The sequence below is a fragment of the Apium graveolens genome, chromosome 3 (genome assembly GCF_009905375.1).
Source record: "Apium graveolens cultivar Ventura chromosome 3, ASM990537v1, whole genome shotgun sequence".
Classification (NCBI taxonomy): Eukaryota; Viridiplantae; Streptophyta; class Magnoliopsida; order Apiales; family Apiaceae; genus Apium; species Apium graveolens.
In genome coordinates, this window is record NC_133649.1 from 290,434,164 (window position 1) to 290,448,842 (window position 14,679).

General features: G+C 38.0%; 1 non-coding gene across 1 annotated transcript; it reads right to left on the reverse strand.

The window, feature by feature from the left end:
* Positions 1–4,102: 4,102 nt before the first annotated feature.
* LOC141715577 (small nucleolar RNA R71) lies at positions 4,103–4,209 on the reverse strand. The gene has a single exon (XR_012572334.1). It is a non-coding gene; the product is annotated as a small nucleolar RNA R71 (small nucleolar RNA).
* Positions 4,210–14,679: the final 10,470 nt, after the last annotated feature.

The window sequence follows — 14,679 nt, forward strand, 5'->3', positions numbered from 1 at the left end:
TTCGCGAAACGCCGTTACTTGAAACGGTCGTTTCTCCTAAACCGTGCATCGGAATCGAACGAACTACATATCAAAACGAAGCTCGTAACATGAGCTATCTAAACATGGCAGTGGTCATAATCTAGCAGGGGGTTCTCAGGTCCTAATGTTATGCACAAAAACAGTCTACAGAAAATCGGACGTTACGATGGCTATGTTTACGCGATTTCCCAAATTTTAAACCATTCAATACCAACCACAAATCAACCCCAATTCAATCATACAACCAATATTCCTCCAAACCACATCATAACAGCCCCAAAAAATCCACATTAACCATTTATACTTATTCCTCACATGAACTAAAAGCTTTACTTAGGTTCTTTAACTAATTACCAAGATTTACAACTCCAACAATGCAACAAAACCAACTAATCTCTACAAACTCAACCAAACTTCAACCAATCAAGCATCATGCTTCACATATGCTATATCAAACACATTCAATCCTAATTACTCAAAACTAAAGCTAGGGTTTGTAGTTTATACCTTCCTTGGAGAGTGGAGAATCAAGAGAATGGCTTGGAATCACCTTTAAAGCCCCTATCCAAGCTTAATCTAAACAAAACTTCAAGAACACAAATTTTAGTTCTTGAAAACACTATTCACCATCTTCTTTCATGATTTATAGAAAAAGATTGGCTTGGAATTAGAAGCTTAAACTTATAGGAAGTATGTAACTATCCATGGGGAAGCTTAGATAATTACCTTGCTAAATAGTAAGTGGAGGAGCTTGGACTTCCCATTTCTTAAGAAAGAAGCCGAGAGCTTCATGAAGAAATGGAGGATTTGGTGTTTTGTGATTTGTTTTGCTTGGTTGCTAGGTTTTTGTATTTGCTTTAGTCAATTACCTTCTTGCCCTTGAATTTGTGTGGTTCTCATTCAACCACACCTTCTTCCTTCCCTTGTCATGCTTGTGTCATCCTCATGATGTCATCCTCCCTTCTTTGTCCTCTTTCTATTGGTTGGATGACATCATTCCCACTAATCCCTTTGATTAACTTCCTAATCGTTTGACTAATGACCGCTGATCTGTTATACAGTTCGCTTAACTTTCGTTTTCGTTTATCGTTTGAGGGATCATACCCGGGATCTTATTACTTAGGTTCCCTTAACCTTTCTCAATATATTATATTCATTTTATGATCCTCTCCTATAATCCTTTAATTTAAATCCTTTTTATCTTGTTACCTTTTTCTCAATCTTTCCGTATCTAGTGTATTTCCGGGAAAAATCAAAGTGTTCGGATTTGGATTCTGACGATCTTTACATACACTTATATCCCATATAAAGTACTAATAAAATCTCAGAATATCCATATCAGAACCCCTACATAGTGTGGCATGAAAAGTTTTCTCATTCAGCAAAAACACTATTCATAAGGGTTTCAAAAATTTTCCAAAAATTGGGGTTATTACACATGCTAAGGTTAAGAACAATGACTTTGAATGAAGTAGTAATGAAGTTAGAATCCCATGTTTGTCATATATAGTAATTCAACCTCAATTCTCTTAGTTAATGTTATTTAGTATAATAACTTAGTTTAATAAAAACCCAATTTGTTATTTGTCTTGGCATTGAGCGATAACCATATATTGTTGCATAGGTGCATAAATTGAACTTAACCTAAACCAGCCTCTGTGGGAACGAATCTGATTTATATCTTATACTACTTGCGAACGCGTATACTTGTATAAATTTTAGCGCGTGTTTTCGCCCTAACAATACCCAATAAATAATCTGTACTGATCCTAGTGGAACATTGATTATTTTAAAGTCCTTATTCTATGTTGAGTTATCCAAACAACTATTGTTGAGATATACGTACAACTTCAATCTTGCTCAACAATTGATAAACTTTTAAATCAGTTAAATTTCTGCTACATTAAATTGTTTCTTACCTGTTTCCAATCATTAAACAAAGTTATTAAAAAGGATTGTTTGTTTTATTAGTAGAAAGATGGCACCAAAAAGAAAGACCCGAACTAAGTCATCCAACGATAATACTGAAGGGCAAAATAATAACAACCATATGGACCAAATATATCACCAGATGTAACAGCAAATGGTAATGATACAGCAGCAAATGCAGCAACAGCAACAACAGTTTCAGCAGCAGATGTTACAACAGCCGCTTCGTCCTAAGCCACAAGTACCACAAATTGTACATGTTGCTACCTTTAAACAGTTTTAGTCGATAAAGCCTCCAGAGTTTGAAGGTACAATGGATTCCACTATTGAGTGGCATTTATGACACTTTATAATGTTCTATTAAGCTTTAAATTGATGTGGGTGTACTCAAGTTGTTTGATGTTTTAATGTAATTTCTAGTATTTTTGCATTTCAGGCATTATCTAGGTAATCAGGTGAATTAACATTGTTTTGTTGCTAATTTGGTGTTAAGGTGGTGTTGGAATAAAAGCTCGTGGAAAGCCGGATCGAAGCAGCAAGGAACAGAAGAAATCAGAAGTTTTTTCCAGAGGTACGGCACGCCCGCGCTGGTCAAGCGCGCGCCCGTGCCAGTTTGTCAGAATTGCAGCGCGCCCACGCTGGTCAAGCACGCGCGTCGGGATTACAGAATCCTGATTCTATTCTAATTACGATTGGAGGACTTCTATCTTGCATGGGCTGCTATATATATTCAAATAAAGGACGTTATCAAGAGAGAGACGTACCAGAGCGCAAGGAGAGCCGTAAGAAGACCGTGTTACCACGATTCAACCAAGACGAAGAAGATCTTATTTTTACTTGTGAATCTTTGTTCTAAGTTATAACTTGGATGCTAGTTTTCTTATTTGTGAACCTTACTCTTGTTTCGTACTTGGTTTTGTTATTTATTCAGTATAAAGACTACATTTATTATACCATGTTTTCATCGGAACCCACGTTGATGATGAGTCCGATTATGGGCTAATCGTTATCGTGGGGTTGTAGCAGATTTACTTATGGATTTTTTTAGTTAAATTATTTCGATGCCTTAGTGTGTGGTGATTGTATGATAACCTAGTATTGGTTGTGCTTATTCATCTTATAAGAGTCGCGAACTTGTAAGATAGCGTGTTAATCTTTAATGAAGCGACAGTGAATTTAAGGATTTAGAACTTGCCATGCTAGCATAGGTTCATGTGTTATTGTTATGCATGATTCGTAGGTAATTTTAACCATCTTACTTGCCCTGTGTAATCATGATAGATAACTTGTGCTTTAAACCTTTACGTTGTGAAATTCTATAGACATATAGCATTAGATAATAACCATATCATCGGTGCATAAGTGCATTAATCACATAGTTAACCAAACCAGTCTCTGTGGGAATGAACTATAAATAATTCTATATTACTTGCGATCGCGTATACTTGCGTGAATATTAGCGAGTGTTTAACCCTAACAAGTTTTTGGCGCCGCTGTCGGGGACTGCAGTGTTAACTGTTAGTTTATGTGTTTATCATCAGTGATCGTTAAAGTCCATTGACTTTGACATTGTTAATTACCTACTCTTTTTCTTGTCGTGTTTCAGGTACTCTAGCGATCGTGTATGCAAACGCGTTCACGAGTTCGTAGGAGAACTCCGGAAAAAGACGAGGAAGAAGTTGTAGAGGAGCGAAGGGAAGATTTTGAGGATGAAGAGAAAGTAGTAGAAGAAGAGAAAATTGAAGAACCATCTTTATTAGAGATGGGTGATCAAGAAGATAATACTAAAGCGTTGATGGACTATTCTCAGCCTAAGATCAATGATATCCAGTGAAGCATCATTAGGCCAGCCATCGCGGCTAACACTTTTGAGATCAAGTCGAGCATGATTCAGATGATACAGAACTCAGTTTAGTTTGGGGGTTCTCCTACTGAAGACCCCAACATGCACATCAGGGATTTCATCGAGATCTGCGACACTTTCAAGTTTAATGATGTATTTGAAGATGCTATGAAGTTGTGACTATTCCCATTATCTTTGAGGGACAAAGCAAAGTATTGGTTACATTCTCTACCACCAGGGTCTATCACCAAATGGGAGGATCTTGCTCAAAAGTTTCTCACTAAATTCTTTCCTATGGTGAAGACTGCTGCAATCAGGAATGCTCTTACTCAGTTTGCTCAACAAACTGGTGAATCTCTGTGTGAGGCTTGGGATCGATATAAGGAGATGCTAAGGAAGTGCCCACATCATGGCATGCCTGATTGGATGATTATCAACTATTTCTATAATGGTTTAGGTGCACAATCTAGACCTATGCCCGATACAGCATCTGGTGGAACCTTATGGGCTAAAAGCTATAATGAATCTTATGAGTTGATTGAGCTAATGGCAGCCAATGAATACCAGAATTCTACGTAAAGAATGTTGCAAGGAAAGGTACCAGGAATTCTGGAAGTGGATCAAGCTACTGCTATAGCTGCTCAACTTCAAGCTTTGACGATGAAAGTGGACTCTTTGGCTAATTATGGAGTTAATCAGATCACTAGTGTTTGTGAGCTTTGTGCGGGGTCACATGAAACTAAACAGTGTGCTATTTCTAGCGAATCAACTCAATTTGTAAGCAACTTTCAGAGATCACAACAGCAAGCTCCAACCACTTATCATATGAATAACGGTAATCATCCTAACTTAAGCTGGAACAATAATCAGAATGTGGTACAACAATCTTATCAGCCATATACAGCAAGGCAGTATAACTCTCCTGATTTTCAGCAACCGCAATATGCCCCGTAGCAGCAACTTCAACTTCAGCAGTTACCTCAAGCTAATGAAAAATCTGAATCTGAGGAGTTGAGACTCATGTGCAAGAGTCAAGCTATCTCTATCAAGACCTTGTAGAATTAGATTGGGCAAATTGCTAATGCATTACTAAATCATCAACCCGGCACACATCCGAGTGATACTGAAGTGCCAGACAAAAAGGAAGCCCAGGAGCATGTTAAAGTAATCACATTGAGGTCTGGTAAGGTTGCGAATCCTGAACAAGATAAGACTCCAGATTCTGAAGTGGAGGCTGATGAAGAAGAAGTGCAGAAGTAAGATGAAGTGGAACCAAGGAAGACTACTGTTGAGCACACTCCTCCTGAGGGTAATACAGGGGAGAAACATATCTATCCTCCACATTCTTTTCCTAAGAGGCTACAAAAGAAGAAACTGGATAAGCAGTTTGCGAAGTTTCTGGAGGTCTTCAAGAAACTTCACATCAATATACCTTTTGCTGAAGCTCTTGAACAAATACCTAGTTACACGAAGTTCATGAAAGGTATTCTCTCTAGGAAGGTGAAGCTTGATGACTTAGAGACCGTTGCTCTCACGGAGGAATGCATTGTTGTGCTGCAACATAAATTGCCTCCGAAGCTTAAAGATCCTGGAAGTTTCACTATTCCTTGCACCATTGTAAAGGTGTCATTTGATAAGTGTCTATATGACTTGGGAGCTAGCATCAATCTGATGCCATTGTCAATCTTCAAAAAGTTGGACTTGCCTGATCCAAAGCCTACATATATGACTTTGCAGTTGGCCGATCATTCTATTACATATCCACGAGGTAATATGGAGGATGTCTTGGTCAAGGTGGATAAACTCATTTTCCCTGTTGATTTTGTAATTCTTGATTTCGAGGAGGAAAAGAAAATTCCCATAATCTTGGGAAGACCTTTCTTGGCTACTGGTCGAACCTTGATAGATGTGCAGAGAGGTGAGCTTACCATGCGAGTGATGGATCAGGATGTGACTTTTAATGTGTTCAATGCCATAAAATTCCCTATATAAAATGAGGAGTGCTTTAAGGTGGAAATGGTCGATACTGTGGTAAATTCTGAACTTGTTTGGTTGCTAAGGTTTGATGCCTTAGAAAAAGCCTTGTTGGGGAATTCCGATAGTGAAGATGACGAGGGTTATGAGCACTTGAAATATTTGAATGCTTCTCCCTGGAAGCGAAAGATGGATATGCCTTTTGAATCTCTTGGATTGGAGGAGTTGAAAAGTTCTCTGAAGCGCCTCAAGCCATCAATTGAGGAAGCTCCTACTCTTGAGCTTAAACCTTTACCTGAGCATTTGAGGTATGCATTTTTAGGTGATGTGTCTACTTTTCCTGTTATTATTGTATCTGACCTTTCAGGTACCGATGAGAAGAAGCTTTTGAGAATTCTTAGAGAGTTCAAATAGGTAATTGGTTGGACTATAACAGATATTAATGGAATCAACCCTTCTTATTGTATGCACAAAATTCTGCTAGAGGAAGGAAGCAAGCCTACTGTTGAGCAACAGAGAAGGCTAAATCCGATCATGAAAGAGGTTGTGAAGAAAGAAATCCTCAAGTGGCTAGATGCAGGGATCATCTATTCTATTTATGACAGTTCATGGGTAAGCCTAGTTCAATGTGTGCCAAAGAAAGGTGGTATCACTATGGTAGAAAATGAGAAAAATGAGCTTATTCCTACACGAACAGTCACGGGGTGAAGAGTTTGCATGGATTATAGGAAGCTGAACAAGGGTACAAGGTAGGATCACTTCCCTCTTCCTTTCATTAATCAGATGCTTGATAGACTGGCTGGGCATGATTACTATTGTTTTCTGGATGGTTATTCAAGGTATAATTAGATTTGTATCGCTCCAGAAGATCAAGAGAAGACAACATTCACATGTCCTTTCGGCACTTTTGCATTCCGAAGAGTTTCTTTTGGGCTATGTGGAGAGTCAGCCACTTTTTAGAGATGTATGATGGCTATCTTCTCTGATATGATTGGAAATAACATAGAAGTGTTCATGCACAATTTCTCGGTCTTTGGAACTTCTTATGAAGAATGCTTGCACAATCTTGGGTTAGTGCATAAAAGGTGCGTTGAGATCAACTTGGTTCTTAATTGGGAGAAATGTCATTTTATGGTGCACCAAGGCATCATTCTTGGTCACAAGGTTTCTAGCAGGGGCTTGAGGTGGACAAGGCCAAGGTGGGGGTGATTGAAAATATTCCTCCACCCATATATGTTAAGGGAATTTGCAGTTTTCTTGGTCATACGGGCTTCTATAGGCGTTTCATCAAGGATTTCTCAAAGATTTCGAAGCCGTTGTGCAATTTGCTAGAGAAAAACATTCCTTTCAAGTTTGATAACGAGTGCCTTGCTGCTTTTGAGACATTGAAGAAGACTTTGATTACGGCACTTGTCATAACTGCACCTGATTGGTCTGAACCATTTGAAATGATGTGTGTTGCAAGCGACTATGCACTTGGAGCAGTTCTTGGGCAACGCAAGAACAACATATTTCATGTAGTCTACTATGATAGTAAGACTCTTAATGGCGCTCAACTGAATTACACTACTACTGAGAAAGAACTTTTGGCTATTGTCTATGGTATTGAGAAATTTCGGTCGTATCTACTTGGGACGAAGGTGACAGTTTTCACTGATCACGCAACAATTTGATATCTCGTCTCGAAGAAGGACTCGAAGCCAAGGTTGATTCGATGGGTTCTTTTACTTCAGGAGTTTGAGTTAGAAATCAAGGACATAAAAGGGACTGAAAATCAAGTCGCCGATCATCTCTCGCGTTTAGAAGATCCAATTGCTACTTCACACGATAAGTCTTTGATTAATGTGTCTTTTCCCGATGAGCAGTTATTTGGAGTGCAAGCAGAAGAACCGTGGTTCGCCGATATTGTGAACTACCTTGTAAGTAATGTTATGCCTCCAGAGTTGACTCCCGCTCAAAGGAAGAAGTTTATACATGAAGTGAAGTGGTATATGTGGGATAAGCCATTTTTTTCCCCAAAGAGCTGACCAAATCATCAGGAGATGTATTCCTTACAGCGAAACAAGGGGGATCTTGCGAGATTGCCACTCAACGGCTTATGGAGGACATTATGGTGGAGAAAAGAAAATATCTCATATTCTTCAAGCATGTTTCTTTTGGCTAACTTTGTTTAAAGATGCTCATCAGTTTGTTTTGGAATGTCATCGATGTCAATGAGTGGGGAATATTCCTAAGAGGGATGAGATGCCTCTTAATGTGCTTCTTGAGGTCGAAGTCTCCGATGTTTGGGGAATTGACTTCATGGGGCCATTTGTCTCATCTTGTAACAATCAGTATATCTTGGTGGCGGTTGATTATGTGTCGAAAAGGGTTGAAGTTAAGGCGCTGCCAATGAAAAATGCAAAGGTAGTGCTATTATGCAAATATTCATAAGATTTGGAACTCCAAGAGTCATAATCAGTGATGAGGGGTCACATTTCTGTAACCGCAAGTTGACTGCTATGATGCAAAGGTATAATGTGAATCATCCATTGCTACGGCTTATCGTCCTCAGACGAATGGTCAAGCCGAGGTATCTAACAGAGAGATCAGGCGCATTTTAAAGAAAGTTGTGTGTCCATCAAGAAAGGATTGGTCATTGAATCTTGATGAAGCTGTTTGGGAGTATCGAACATCATACAAGACTCTGCTAGGGATGTCACCGTATCAGTTGGTTTATGGTAAGGGGTGTCATTTGCCCGTGGAGCTAAAGCATAAAGCGTATTGGGCTTTGAAGAAATTGAATCTGGATTTGGATGCATCTGGAAAGAAGAGGATGCTTCAATTGAATGAACTCGACGAGTTTCGACTTCAAGCTTATGAGAACAATAAAATGTATAAAGAGAAAGTCAAGAGGTGGCATAATCAGGGTCTAGTGCTCAAATCATTTGTGCCGGGGCAACAAGTTCTGTTGTTCAAATCTCATCTCCATCTTTTTCCTGGAAAGTTGAAGTCAAGATGGTTAGGGCCATTTGTTGTCAAAACTGTGTTTCCACATGGAGCGGTGGAGATTTTTGAGAATGATCCGGGCAAAGCATTCAAGGTAAATGGTTAGAGGTTGAAGCATTACTATGGTGACACAGAAAACCGCGAGGTGGTTAGTGTCGTTTTATTGTCCGTTTGATCTCGACTTCTACGTCAAGTTAACGATGTAAAGCAAGCGCTTCTTGGGAGGCAACCGAAGTTTGTTGTACATTAGTAAGTATAGGAAGCAAGAAGAAAAGAGAAAATCACAAAAAGATCAGAAAAAGTGAAAAATTCAGGGCTAACTACAGAAGCCAGGCACGGCCGCGTCGTGGTCCCGATTTAGAAATAAATATAGGGCAGTTTTGAAAGGGAAAATCGGGATTTTTTCTACAAAATGAATTTCCAACTGAATTTTACTCCCCCACATCCCAAATTTCCCTCTTCAAATCAAACCCATTACTCCTATTATTCCCATAATCAAATCCTACTTCTATTCCATATGCAATTCTCTTTTCAGCACCTATATATATACACCTCATACACAAACTTCTTCACCACTTCACAAATTCTCAAAGATAAATTCTCTCTCAAACACAAAACTCTTATTCTCTCTACTCAATTCTAATGGCACCCAAGAGACAAAGAACACAAGTAAGAAGCAACACCCGATTCTTCTAGTGCGGGTGGTGTAGGGCTGAGGTTCTCTACACCTGAGGCTGTAGTAGAGTATACGAGGCTTCTTTCGAAGCCTATCATCAAGGAGCGAGGTTTTCTGCCATCAGGGAAGGATGGTAAGCCATTGGAGATTATTCTGGAGATGGGCTGTGTTCCTTTTTGTGAGGCACCTACTGTTGTGCCCATGAGTGTTTTCGCGAGTTTTATGTAAATGCGAAGGCTGAGAAGAATGGCTTCACGGTGGTGTGAGGCAGGACTGTGGAGTACAGTACGGAGGCTATTAGAAAGGTGATTGAGTACCCCGCGAGGAAGCCCGGGCAGGAGACTTGGAACGATAAGACTCTAGAGGACTTTGATATGGATCTTATTGTTGTTATACTGTGCATGCCCGATCCTCACTAGAAGATCAAGAGGGGCACTACTGAGTATTCTATGTTCCTGGCTTCCAGCATGAACAGGTTTGCCCGTGCATGGAACGCGTTTATTTATGCTAACATCATGTCATCTTCTCATGTGCATGAGATTACTGTGGAGCGTGCACGCACTACGCCATAGATTGGATTCTGCAACCCCAAGAAACCGTTACTAAAGGCCAAAAAAGCGTTGCTAAAGGCCAAAAAAGGCTATTGCGACTCTTTTTCGGGGTTGCAATTTTAGGCGTTGCAATAGAGTTTTTTGTAACTCCGGGGACAACCTATTGCAACCCTTGGTTATCCGTTACAGAAACATGCTATTGCAACACCAATGGGGTTGCAGTAGGACTTGAAAAGTGTTACAACAGGTTTTGGGCTATCAGTACAATATTTATGGGGCACACATGTGGGGTATTGATGCAACCCTTTTGCAATATTTTTTAATGTTTTTGCAATGTTTTTAGTGTTTTTTGCAACATTTTACACTGTTTATTAGCAACACTATAAAGACCTATTGGAACCCTTTTACAAAAAAAATGCAAGGAACTGTTTGTAAATTGGCATGCCCAAAAATAAGACCATAGTCTTAAAATCAACACAACAACCAATCCACCAACCATAACATCAGTTATCACAAATAAACACAACTACCTTCACAATCACCATACTAGCATCCCACATTACATGTTCTTCTCATAAATTCCAAACAATATAATACAAACTGAATTTACAAAAATAAGTAATCTTGAACTATCAATTCTAGGAGCAGGGTCATGCACCACATTCAATAGCTTCTTGTGGACAATAACGTCTTTTGTTCTCTCAACATTCACGTCTAGCGCCTACCTGCAATCAAAATTCATCACATTATACTCAATACTATTACAACATAAGCTAATTAAAGAAATGCTAAGTTTATAAAATATTAAGAAAAAGGTTTTACATAAGTTTATAAGGTGTTGTCTTTGCATTATTTCTTCTACTTTTTTTTCCAGGACGAAAGAGGTGTTCTGAAATTGGTGTCATAAGGTCACTATATATAGTTTAGACTTTGAAATTATTTCTTGTTCTTGCACACTCATTTAAGTTGTATACCTATTGCTGAGTGCAATCCTATATTCCTTTCTATTAACATACCTTCCGTGTGAACAATATGATTTAAAGCACATCAGATTATAATGTTAAAAATATGTTCTAATTTCCTCGAGCAGCTGCTAGAGCAATTGAAATCCTCGTTGGCCAGTCTAGAACCTTGCGTTTAGCAGCTTCCCCTGATATACATGTGAAAGATTAGCAATAACATGAACTATGATTGATAGTTGATACTAATGCGGTATTATCAATACAAACTCTGTTAGACGAGCATTACCATAAAGCCGATTTTGTAGGGAGCCATTTGACATAAAAGGATAAACAAGAATTATAGGGAGCCATTAATTTGTACTTCACTTAAAAAACAGAGAAGTTTCAACTAATGGTTTAATCAACAAGAGAAAATGCTATGTAATTAATCATTTTTCTCCAGATTGAACAATTACTTTGTGTGTTCTAGTCATTACAGTAGATGCCAAATCATAATCTAACACATTTGTAGAAAAACTGAAGCAACAGTCTTCCAAGTCCAAAAAAATCAGTGAACTTTGTGTTAACCATTAAACCAATAATGAAAATCTAAAATGCTGCAAGAAAGACCTAATGAATAAGTAAAACTTACCCTGAAAGTTACGAAAGCAGCAGGAATGAGACCAATCAAAGTTCCCAAGAAGAATATGTGAAAAGGTATACCAACAATAGGTGAGGCAAGATTAATGAAAGTATTTGGAAAAGTTGGGGTAACTCTTAAAAAAGCATGTAGTTCAGCAAGGAATCATGTCTTTTAGCCACCTGAGTAAGTAAAGAATTGTATTAGTCCGCCAACACAGGAAAGCCAAGTATAGAAGCGAAAGATAGGCGTATGAAGTTCACCTGTTCTTGAAGTTCAGCAAGGAATCATGTCTTTTGCATTACTATGTAGACCATGCAATATCCTATAAAAAACTGAGTTGTGTAGTCATTTCTGTAGATCTTTTATTAACGGGTATAATCTATGTGTTTTACTTTAATATTCTTAGGGAAGTGGTTTCAGATTAAGCTAGTTTACCTCATTATCAAACTCCTGAGTTCCCTAGGTGGAAGTGGTTGAATGAACCTTCACAACCACTTCTTGACCATCAGATATAGTACTACGATAAATAGGTCCAAAACCACCTTCACCTATTAAAGTCTTGTACTGCTGGGTGACAGTTTTTATGTTGTCAAGGCTAAAACTCTGAATAGATATTGACTGCAGTATGATATCATCCATGCTAGATATTGAATAAATCGCGTCTGTATTAGAAGAAAAAAGAATGTGCTCATATACTGATATCTATAGTTGTGGACAGTTGATGTTGAGATATTTATATACTAATTGTATATAGAATATTTCAATACACAAAGTCTCGCATATGCTAAAATAGGAAACTTAAAAATCTTACTCTTTGTCAAAGGATATCCGTTTACATCAAAATTTCTCTCATTGGCTGTTAATTTCCTCTTGTAAATGCAGAAATAAATTACAACTACACCAACAATCAAAACTATCCCGCCTGTGACTGTTCCTATGACAAGACCTATGTCCTTGTGTGATGAACGACATCTACCGCACATACCTTTGCTGAAACAAGTACAGAAACCAACGGTTAGTTTCTTCGATATCCCGTCTGTAGATATTTTGAAATGTTCCTTAACAGTATTATGTTCTTACTCTGTTTCAAGTCTTGATCCGTAAAGGTTTGTCGGGATATCTTTGCTTAATTTTTTATTGCAGCCAAATAATCTATCAAGGAAAACATTTGTATTAATTAAGTGTGAATCTCATTGGTGGTTACAATGGTATGTTTCCACAATCAGAGAGCAAACAAGAACGAATGCATGTTGCTTGATTAGAGAGCCTCGAACCTGCTAAGTTCTCCAGTTTGCTTTACTCATTTTAGTCCACTTCTTCTCTCACCTTTTGCATATTACCTTCGCAACCTTTTTGCAGCAATTAGGCTCCCTTTAAAATGTGCTAAAGAGTCCAAAAATATGCTAAAGAGTCCAAAAGAAAACGATATCACAACAAACACCACATAACTATCAATATTGCCACTAAGATGGTTCCAACCTAGACTAGTTTCCGATAAAGTAAAATAGATCAGGTAAAATATATCATAATTTATAAACATAGTGCCATAAAAAAAATCTCTATCAAAATCAAAACGTAATTTCAAGTACAAATTATACCTCGCGCATACGAGAAAGAACCTTTTGGCACTTAAAAGCCTCTTCTTTCACTCCTGCAATCCAGTCTCATCCACAAACTTCAACACTTAAAAACACAATAAATCAACCAACCCAATTCATCACATAGAAAAACACACACAAAACAATATACGGGTAATTGTAACTAAAAAGATTTATGCTTCAATAAACAAAAATCGAAACTATAATTTGAAATAAAAATATAAGCTCAATTTAAGAAAAATACCTGATGAAATAAGAAAGCACTAGTTCACTTGGATTGAAACCCCCAAAACTTAACCTACTTAAACTGCAATAAGAGAAGCCCCAAACTGGAACCCCTAGTCAAAACCCTAGTCAGCACTAATCGGACACCTAATTCACGCCAATGGACACCTAAATCTTGAGGCCCGAGACGAACAACTTGAAAACTTGAAATCTTGAAGCTCGAAGATAGAGACACCGTTCGATTACAGAGAGTGTGAGTTTGAAATGTGAGTGAGTTTTCTGTTTCTAGCGGCTCTCTCTTTTTTTTGTTAAAATTTCAATGACCTGCTCAGCAGGTTTCATCTACCGCCCACCAATTTCAACTTTGAGCCTAAGTTTTATTCTAAACTAACAGGCCGACACAACTTTTTTTTGTTTGAAATTTAAATTATTAATTTATATTTTTCTTTTATAAAATATTATCTTTAACATTTAATTATGAAAATATATAAATTCAACAAAATATAAATATTGTAAATCAATCAACTAATAACTTATTAAGTTGTATAAAACGTTCAATTTATCAATATAATACTAAAAATCACTCCACCAATTTATCATTATAATATTTTAAATTACTGCACTAATATTATTAACTTTTAAAAATAAATAAAATATATATTTTAATTATTATTTCATTTCTACATAAAAAATTACAAATTAGTTAAATTCAAAAAAAATAATCTTTAATTATATATGTCATTTTGGTAACACATTTTGACTCTACCGTAATATCAAAAAAGAGGGGTTGCGGTAGACATTGGTTTTGAAGGCTACTATTACACTTTTCTTTGCAACCCCACTGTGAAGGGTTGCAGAATCCAATATATGGCGTAGTGACGGCTATTTTGGGGCATTCTTCAGGGCAATTATATGGATCTAAGGATGGTGATTTATCATGGTATCCTGAAGTTCTTGAGGGGGAGTACCACGGGGTCTATACCGTATGCGTCTGTTGTGACGAAGTTGTGCATGGCAGTTGGTGTTCATTGGTCCACACACGAGCAGTAGTAGATCCTGAGTGCTCCAATTGACAACACTACTTTGGCTACGATGCAAGAGTGGGATGGAGGCAAGCCCGATCTGAAGGGGCTTGGTTATACTTTTGACCATCTACCTAGTGGGAGGCCAGCTGCTGGGGCCACTTAGGAGAGCAGGACTACGTGGAGATCTCAGCTAGGAGATGAGGCAGGGCCATCGCCGCAGGAACATGAGAAGGAGGAATGAGCTGATATTGGAGCTGGCATGAGC